The sequence below is a fragment of the Sphaerodactylus townsendi genome, linkage group LG11, assembly GCF_021028975.2.
Source record: "Sphaerodactylus townsendi isolate TG3544 linkage group LG11, MPM_Stown_v2.3, whole genome shotgun sequence".
In the NCBI taxonomy this organism is placed as follows: Eukaryota; Metazoa; Chordata; class Lepidosauria; order Squamata; family Sphaerodactylidae; genus Sphaerodactylus; species Sphaerodactylus townsendi.
Genome location: NC_059435.1, coordinates 41,993,632 through 42,003,432, shown reverse-complemented (window position 1 = coordinate 42,003,432; position 9,801 = coordinate 41,993,632). Strand labels below are relative to the sequence as shown.

Genomic DNA, 9,801 nt, shown 5'->3' with positions numbered 1-9,801 from the left:
ACGCCTTCCTCACGAGGGCTGGGTGACTCATAAGGGTCGCTTGTGCAACCTCGCTCCAACCGGGTTTGGCAAGGTGTCTCCGGCGCCACTAAGTGGGTGGAGGGCAATTGCAGCTCTCCAGGAAAGAGGGTGGGATGGCGGGGGCGATTCTCTTCTTCCCCCGTAACCCATGTGCGCCGCCAACACTTTTTGTCAGTGATTTCGTGTTCGGTGGCTGCTTGCTTTTCGTGCTCACAATTGGCTGTGCGCCAGAGAAAGACCGAGGGCGGGGGAGGGCGGGAGAAACGAGGGTCTTCTGGAAACTGCTCCCACCGACCCACCCCCTTCCTTCCTGCATAGTAATATTTCTGGCGGTTTGATGAGCGTTGGGTGCAGCGACTCCACCGCGCAACGTTATGAATCGAAGGACAAAAGGGGTGGAGGCCTCTTGGAGAGTGATTAAAAAGTGGGAGTGCAGAGAAGAGCGTGCTTCCCCGGACATCTGCTCCCCCCCCGCCCCGTCAAAGAGAATTATTTCCCCTTTTCTTTTAAATCTAGTTAATGGGGGTTTCTAGCACAGAAAATAGGAACGGTGAGACAACACAGCCCTTGGATTTCCATAGTATGCAGAGAATGAGTCCACCCACCTACCGACCCCCATTCTCCTCCCCTCCCCCACTTAGTTCAAGTAACCATTCATAATTTTCAACATTTGTAAAGAGCACAATGGTGGGTTTGTGGGGGGAGGGGTCAGAGTGTGCGGAGCCTAGTTCCAGTGCAAACAAAATGTTGCCTGAAGATGAAGAGAGGATACGGAAATGAAAGCCTGCGCTGTATTTAATATATAGGAATCCAGTAGGTTTTGTTTAAGAATTCACTTTAGTGGAAGCCTTCATTTATTCTGTTGTAGATCTGGAGGGGAGGGATATAGTGTAAAAGATATGGAGAACGGTTTACTTAATACTTGAATTTCCAGTATACTATAGATTTTTGTTTTGCCAGCTTCAGTTTTATAATGATCAAGTAAACTGCAATTTTAATCTGCAAAAGTATTTTGAATGAATTTCAGTGAATGTCTTTGTTAGCTGTGATTTTGTTAAAAGGAAATAATCAGTTTGTAATCCATGTTTTGCAAAAAAGAAGACAGGGCAGTACTTGCAGGAGAATGATAGGATACAAAAAGGTATTTTTAGAGCAGAACAAAATCTTCTGTATCAAACAGTACAGCCTTAAAAGAGTCACACCCTTCTAAATCCACTGAAGTCAATGGGCTTAGATAGATATAACTCTGCAAAAGATTGCATCGTAGATTGTTAGCAGATTAGTAATGTGTAATTTTACAAAAAAGTATTTAATGAACTAACTTTCTGTAGATGAGTCAATACCTTTTTTATGTTTCAGAACAAAGCTAAACACTTAAGTGTGTGTATCTCAGCCAGTCTTTGCATTCTTGCACTCCTCCACAAATTGTTGTGAATAAGAAAGTAGGAAGGTCTTTAAATTAATATTTAAAATGTAGGTTCTGTTAGTAGTTTTAATAAAGTTTGTACTTTTGGTCTGCAATTAGTTTAGTGTGTTTGAATGAACATAAATGTATCTCTTTAAACGTTTTGTTACATTAGCTGTTTTGAATGTTAACTTAAATTGGCCATCAGTTTACTTTTTAAAAAATCCTAAATGCAAAAACTTAAATTCAGGTCTAAAAATATTCAGGTAATGGTATAGAAAAACCTAGGGTTGCAATGCTAAATATACTTATGTATAGAAGTCCAACTGAATTAATGCTAATTTACATTTGAACAAAAATGTTATAAGCATACTTCTAGTTGCTTTTGCAGAAGTAGAAACAATTGTTTTTTTTTAAGTGAATGCATTTACATATGGGACAGGATTTTGTTTAAACTAGCTAAACTGGTTAATCTTTTAAGGAATATAAGAACCATTTTCAGTTTCAGCTGAAACTATAATTGTCTCTATAAGGATTTTTTTGATTGCCAGAGATTAAATTTAAACATGTGGTGTTCACTTTATAGTAATGTTTTGCAAGTTACAAATTTCAACCTGAGTATTTTATAGCTAACTAGTAACTTTTGCTTAAAATGCAGAAGTTTATCTTTATAATGATTAAAATACTTGTGAATGTGGTGATTTGAACAGCATGTGCCAGTAACTTTGGTGTGTTGCTTGAATTTTAAATTGTAAATTTAAGGGAGGGTTCTTTATTAACTGGCAAAAGTTTCATTTCAGAATAAAGTTTTTAAAGTCTTCCAACATAATTTGTTGCTGTATTTTAGTAGGAAAAAAATAAGACACTCAAAATTTCAACGTTAATATTTTTAAGATGCAGTATTAGTTGTAAAATGCAATTCGACATAAATTTCTCACATTATTGCAGTAGTTTTAAAGGTTATTTTATCTTCGAATTATATTTGAATGGGCTTTGAAAAGTTTTATCACCTGAAATGGGTAAAATAATTGAGGTGGGGTAATGTAAAACGTTATGAAATGTTTTTAAAATTGCAAGTTCAAAACAGAATTTCTGTGCCAGAAAAACTGGACTAGCGTAGCTAAATATGGTTCTGGAGCCTTAAGGCCTGATCTAATGAACTCTGCCCTATTTTAGTAGTTAGGTCTCCCTTGCATCAGGGTGCTTACAACATGGAGAACATTTCCTCTGCTATTAGCAGTATCGTAGGGATACAGACATGTTTCATAAGTGGTACCAGGGGGAGAGTGGCATTAGGGGGAGAGAATTGGAGAAAATGGACGCTTAAGATTGCAGGAATTCAGATAAAATTATCCCAAACCTGCCAGTGACATTATCAAATGTTAAGGAGTACATGTCATTGGTCAGCATTGCAGTATGCGGGTCTTTTTCCTCTTTTTTTTTTTTTTGCTGTGACTGCCTTTCCTTCTTCCCCGCCCCCATCTTGTCTTTGGCACAACGTATCAGTCACTTCCTATAGTATGCCAGGGACACTGATTTAATCCTCCTGAATATATCCACAGCTGACTCATATGTACACCATTCCTCCCCCGTTCTGTGCTGTGCCACAACCACATTACCCTGCAGACACTCTTCTCCCTCCCCGCCCGTGCAATAATCATTACCAGCCGGGGGAACTCAGTCTATACACAACATTTTTTCTTTGGAAAAAAGCAATCCTTATGGCTATTCTATTTTCACATCTGGTACTCCTAGCTTGGTGGAAAGTGTATATCAGTCGCTCAGGAGAGGGAGCGCCGGAGCCGCCTCCTCGCGTAGAGCCAGCCCGCAATTCAACAACAAGCGCGAACTGTATGGGAGTAGCCGTAGTAATCGTAGTAGACCGCGCGTGAGCTCAGGGATGTGCATCTCTCCGTGTGTGTGTAGCAGGGCTGCCTCCGATTGGCCGAGAACTGCACCTATCAACGTTCTCCGCCTGGTTTGTGCGGGCGCCGCCGGCTGCCTGATTGGCTCAGTCTCTTCTCCATTCACGGTCCTCCTGGGCGGTTCTCGAGTTTGTGGCGCGAAAGGCAGTTTACGCCATTTCAGCTTTTGGGACGTCTTTTGTTTAGTTGGGGGGGGATTGGTATTTTTTTCCCCTGTGAGCGGCCTGGGGATGGGGCTCCAAGAAGGGGAAAGACCTGGGAGAGGGGGAGATTCTGGTAAACTCCCTTGTTAGCTCGCCAGCTTCCTCTTCCTTCAGTAGATGGCGGAGAGTTTTCTTTGGGGATTGAATCTTTTGGTGGGGGCGGATGTAATAATACACCGACTTGGAGCTGAGGCTTCTCGACCTTTGCAGCAGTTATCTTCTTTGCACTCCATTAGCAGCTTGTATCTTCGGTCTGCACTTTGCTCGCTCCAGTTTTTAAGGCGCTTTGGAGAAATACCTTTTTCTATGTTCAAAATAGTCTCTGCATTGTGCCTTCAGTTCCCATAATGTTAACAGAACTGAGCGGCCGCAGTTATTCAGTAATAGTTGAGGACCGTGAACGTTTTCTTTGTTCGGTTTAGATTTGAAACTATATCTTGCTTGAAAATACAGATAATAGTATGCAATATCTTCGGTGCAACACAGAATTTTTGGAAATATAAAAGGTTCAGAAGACTTTCAGACTATTCCATTAGCAAAGATTGTGCACCCTAAACGGAAAATGTCTGAAGATTCATGGGGGATCTACTTTGTTACCTATTTTAAAAGAACCTGCCAGACTATTTGTGAGGCTTTGAAAGGCATTCAGTAGGGTGCTGGGACAGGATTTGAAGGGCTGCTTGATTCCATGGTATTAGACATGCAGAGTGGTTGTCACCTGGCAAATTTCCTTTCCTGTACTTTTTATCAGCTGCATGAGAAAGAAATAGATGTAGCTGTGACACAGAAAAAATGTTGTATTTCTCTTTCAAGCTGCTTTCAAACATGCAGAGAAGTCTTTCCAGGAAAGTAAATGTACACCTTTGACTCCATTTGCGTTCATTATATACATGTAAAATTGGGTTCATTGTATACATGTGCAAATATCTTTATTGGCATATAGTAAAATTTAGTAAGCTTACTGAAATATTATCTAACAGTATGCTTGTATTAATGTTCATTGAATTTTGATTGTATAAATGGAATATCTGTATAATGGAAACATCTCTCACAAACAACTTGTATTTTTAAACTTTAGTACAGAGAGAAATGATTAGTATGGAATGGTTTATTGTAGATCAGTTTCTGTCTCTAACTTAAGAACATAAAATAAATTGAAAAGTGATTTATAGGATGAAATTCTGACATTTTTAGTTAACAAATAATACAGTGTTACTATTTACTTGAAAAATCTGCTGCTGGAGTAATCATAACAAGTCATTGATTTGTTATTATTTTCTGAGTTTGGTTATCAAACAGTACAAAACATGTTTGAAACATACTTCATATGTTTGTATATCTGCATTGTTCACACATCTAACAAAACTTTCATTAAAATGTTAGGTAATGAGACACAAAATAAAGATGAAGTTTGAACCCAAATTTTTGTTAAAAGCTTTCAAGATGAACATTCATAGAATTGAACAAGATGGCTGTAAAACGGTTTATAAAACTTATGCCTAGCTACCAAAGCAGGATAATCTAGAAATCAGTAGGATCTTACAGTAAGGAAGTGTGTAAATTAAAAACAACAAAATGTTCATCCAAAATGTTCATATAGTACAAATGCTTGGATGAATCAGTTAATTTGATTGGAGAACTGTTGTTTTCATTTATGTAAAATAGGTTTGTTTGCTAACCATGTGATCAAATTGTTTTGTCAAGTGGAAGGAAAGATTTAACATTCAGTACTACTAGTATGAAATGCCATTGAAGTAAACTTGTTCACCCCTGTGATATTACAATTCAGCATCCTTAATACCTAACAGAAGATCCCAGCCCAGAAATAGAGTTACTTGAAAGTAAATCTTATAGATTTCAAGTAATTATGCTTAGGCTATAGTCTTAATATTTATTTCCTAACTATGAGACTAGGTTGTTAGATTTACAGTTTTTTAGCTGCTTAGTTTATCTTGAAATTAATGTAGAGCTTTATTAAAATGCCATGCAAATACCAATTTTATGCAAGAATTAGTTTTTCTACTTCTAAAAATAACTAAGGTAATTTTAAACTATTTTATGTAAACAGAAATTAAAGGTGTATCTTGAATGATAAGGTTGATTAGAGCTACATTAAATCAATTTATGTTTATACATGTGTGTAATTTCTCTTGCAATTCCAGATACATTTAGTTGGCAGCATAATCCATTATATTTACAATGATACATATTTTCAAATAAACATATCTAGGATTTCCATGACTGAGAGTCATGTATGACAACTAGCATGTCAGTCCAAAAATGCATATTTCAATAGTTTCTTGATACAGTCAGTTATACTTTGACACATACTTTTAGTATTCTGTAATGACACCTATATACATGAATTCAGTGTTTATAAACCACTAGAACCGAGAATATTACAGATTAATTTGTGAACTCCATCCTAGTTCTATTTAGTTTTTGTTGATTGATCCCTTGAAACTGTAAACTGAGATCTGCAATTAAAACTCAATATTGTTGCTCAGTAGATATTAAGAAAAATATCACCAAATAAGAAAGTTCAAGTTTCCTTCCTATGAAACAAACACCAATTTGGAGTAATCCTAGTACTGGTCAAATACAGCTTTTGCCTGAATCTTCTGCTAATGCATCAAGAGAAAACATGTGAATTACACAGGGATCTGTGTCAGTGAATAATATGCATTTACTTTGGTTACAAGTGCTGTAAAATGACTCAAAGTGGTTGACAAATGGGTACATCCAAGTAGTTTGAGCTTCATGAAAATAATCAACTATTAGGAAGAGACTTCTATCAAGTATTCTTCAAACAATGTTTTCCCTAGAGCGTGAGTGAACTGCATTCCTGAAAAGCATCTTGTAGCAGTCCAATGTAATATATTAAATTCCACAGATGTATGTTCTTAAATGTGTCAAGAAAAATCATTTGTTTCCATATTAATCAAATCTAATGTTTTAAATGTGTAATTTAGAGTTGATTATCTCAGGGTATGAAAATTAGGACAATACAATCTCATCTTTGGCACGCAGCCTTTCCCCATTTCAAATGTAAAACTGTTTTATATACCTACCTAACATTTATGTCTATAATGACATTTTAGTTTTTAAAAGTTACCAGTGTAAAAACAAGACTTATTTCCCTTTGCATCGAAATATGTGTAAATCTACAGTTGGTATTAGTGACACAAAACTGTAGCAAATCAATGTGGCTCATCTAGCTAATTAATATTTAAACTGTCGTAGGTAAGCTAGTAATAATTCTTTCAGTCATCTTTGGTATTAGCTGGCTTTAAAGAAAAGGTCCTGACTCTCACATGTGGGTGGTAACTTCTCAAAATGCTTATCAACAGAGAACCATAATAGGGGGTCACAGAGGGCAGAGAGTAACCAATTTTGATTCATCACATTTGGAGTAAAACTGCAGCTACATTTAAACAAAAATTTACAAACAAGCATAAGCAGAATGCAAATGCATTTGTTTAGATTGTTTCTATGCCCACTGTTCAGAGTCCAGTTTACAATTTAAAAACACCATATAAAACAAGGCAACAGGTGTTAGCACTGTTCTGTAAACTCTTATAAAAGTTCATGCAATGCTATAATAGATTGGTTTTAAAGGTAATTTTTATGCTTTTGCAAGCAGAAGTACATATCAGTTTTACCTGTTGCATCTGGTTTTGTTCAGCTCTGGTAAGTGTATTAGAAGAATTAAAAAACAGCAATATTGGGCTGGGGGTACGGGGAAAACCTGTTTCCATATGGTGGGCAGCTTATTTACACTATAAAATTAACTGTCTACATAAGGTAGTGGTGGTGGTGGTGAGTAACTTTGAGCTCACCTATTGTCTCACTTCTAAAAAGCTATAAAACAACATTCTTTTTAAAAAGCAAACACTGCTCCTGTAGAATCACCTCTATCAGTAATGCTTTAAATGTTGGTTTTCAAGGAAATTAAGAGAACTGGTTTTAATTTTACTGTTTTAATTTTCTAATTAAACCAAAACAATATATTTCAAAAAGCAGGATTTCATAGGCTGCATTAATCATGCTGTATAATCTCCCTTTTCAAAGGGGTAAAAAACTATTTTGCACACTCAAGAGATAATGAACAAACGACATATTTAGAGAGCATAAACTTAAATTGTGGTGGCTGTACCTTTGGTTCTTCTGTTTCCTAAAATTCTGACTTTGACTGGAATTTATATTGCAGTCTGAAATTTATATTACAGTCTTTCTTGAAAACATGTGAATACATATAGAACTATTAGAGAGATCGGGTGGGGGGTACATGTGGAAAAAATAAGACAGTTTTTTGCCAATATTGAAAAAATAAATCTCAGAATGATAAGGAAGAACCAATCAGTTCTTGAAAACTGCATGCAAACTTTTACAGAGATCATATACTGAATTTAATACTTTTTGTGACAAGGATGGTGTGCCTTTTGGAAGTTAAATAAAAGCAAAAATTCAAAAGATGAAACTTTTTGCCAACACAAAAATGCTGTGAAAAAGGAAATCTCTATCTGTTTCTGGCAGGGCTGCATAGGAGAGGAATTTCTCTCCTATGCAGCCCTGCCAGAAACAAGGTGGGTAGACACCCTAATTTTCATGTACCCCCTTTCCCCTCTAGATGTGCCCATGAGAATTAGTTAGCTTAAGTTCCAGAGCTCATCTGTTTTTAGTAACTGGGAAGTTTGGGTGATAACAACAATTGTACTGGAACAAAATGTTCTTGTTCTTCCCTGTACACACCTCACTTCCAACTTGATCACTCATAGGCAGATGCTTTTGATATTTAAGTTGCAAAAAAGATCTCACAAAATGTTTTGCAATGTTCTTGCATGTGTGACAAAAGCGAATGTTTATAACAACATGGCGATGTCATAATTGAGTGACTTCATAGTTTAAATCCAAAATAGTAATAGTTTTCTTGCCTGAGGACTTTTTTCTTTGCTTTGTACACTTTTGGGATAATACTGAGTAAAACATGCATTCAACTTGCATTTGGATCTTTTGGTGCAAAAACATGACTGAGCTTGTTCTTCAACCTGTGTAAAACTCTGTCTACCTTGTATTGCTATCCAGTGGGTTAATGGGCTTTTTGAACTGTTCAGAATAGCAATGCTAGTATCTGAAATCCTATCAATACAGGTAATTTTGAATAAACAAAAATGTTTTTTTCTTTTTCCCTATTTATTATTTTTCCCTTTTCTTGAGCAACAGGGGCTTCACTAGTTTTTGTTTATTTTTTAATGGTAGCAGCATGACTTAAAAACCTCATACAGCAGAAACATTGTACATAATCATGTTTGTATGTTCTCAGGATCCTGATACTGAAATAGAAATTGCTTTTATTGAAACAACGAAGATCTACAGCGTAAATTCTTAAGCTACAGGTAACTATCCCTCTGGCTAAATGTTAATTTTAAAAAGAAATTAAAAAGAGAAAAAGATGCTTCTAGTATACAACATGGTGCTCAACCATGTCTGAAGTTCATTTCTCTTCATTTTCCAGTAAAAGAAGAACTTTAAAGATGTTGGTTGGTCCTTATAAAGATGCACATAGTAGTGATTCACAGGTGTAGTTCGTTCCAGTGAATCGCCTAATGCCTTCTGGCTACTGGGATTCTTGCCAAGAATGCTTGACCAAGTAGATCTTGTTTTGTTCCACTAAGGAACTTCTTACATATTTAAACATGGATTTGGGGCCATTTAACTCAAGCAAATTGAGCTGAATCTTACAAAATCCTAAATATATATGCTTATTTTGTAAATTTAAAACATCTTGGAGGACCACTGGGATTTTATATGTATGTTTCTAATCTGTGTGTTTGTTGCAAATTATCAAATTACTTTTCCCTGTGATGATTCCCTTATACTCTTTATACTCATTGGATAAATGCTTGGGGATATTTAAAATAGAACCTCAGCCAACTTAGTCTAGATGAGACTTACATATATTTATTCAGGCTAGATACTTACATTTTCACAAACAGCGATGGTATTTTTTCCTTCAGATATATGGGGGGGAAATTAAGGTTTTGAAACTTACCTGGAAAAACCTCTGTCATTGTGGTCAGCAATGGTAACTCTCCACACACCCTTTTGTGAAGGGAATCTTGCATTGGTGGCAGTTAAGTGGAAAGGAAGGCTGGCTCAAAAGAAGTAGCTTATTTAACTACTTGCCATTTCAGGTGATTACATGACTGAAAGAATCACTTTAAATTTATCAGTTCCCAGCTAAAAT

At 36.3% G+C, this 9,801-nt stretch overlaps 1 long non-coding RNA gene across 1 annotated transcript in view; it reads left to right on the top strand.

The window, feature by feature from the left end:
* Positions 1–740: 740 nt before the first annotated feature.
* The window catches only part of LOC125440955, a 41,375-nt gene continuing 32,314 nt past the window's right edge, over positions 741–9,801 (top strand). Inside the window, exons 1-2 of the long non-coding RNA XR_007245770.1 lie at positions 741–834; positions 8,878–8,950. This is a non-coding gene — a long non-coding RNA (uncharacterized LOC125440955). The remainder of the gene's footprint in view (positions 835–8,877; positions 8,951–9,801) is intronic.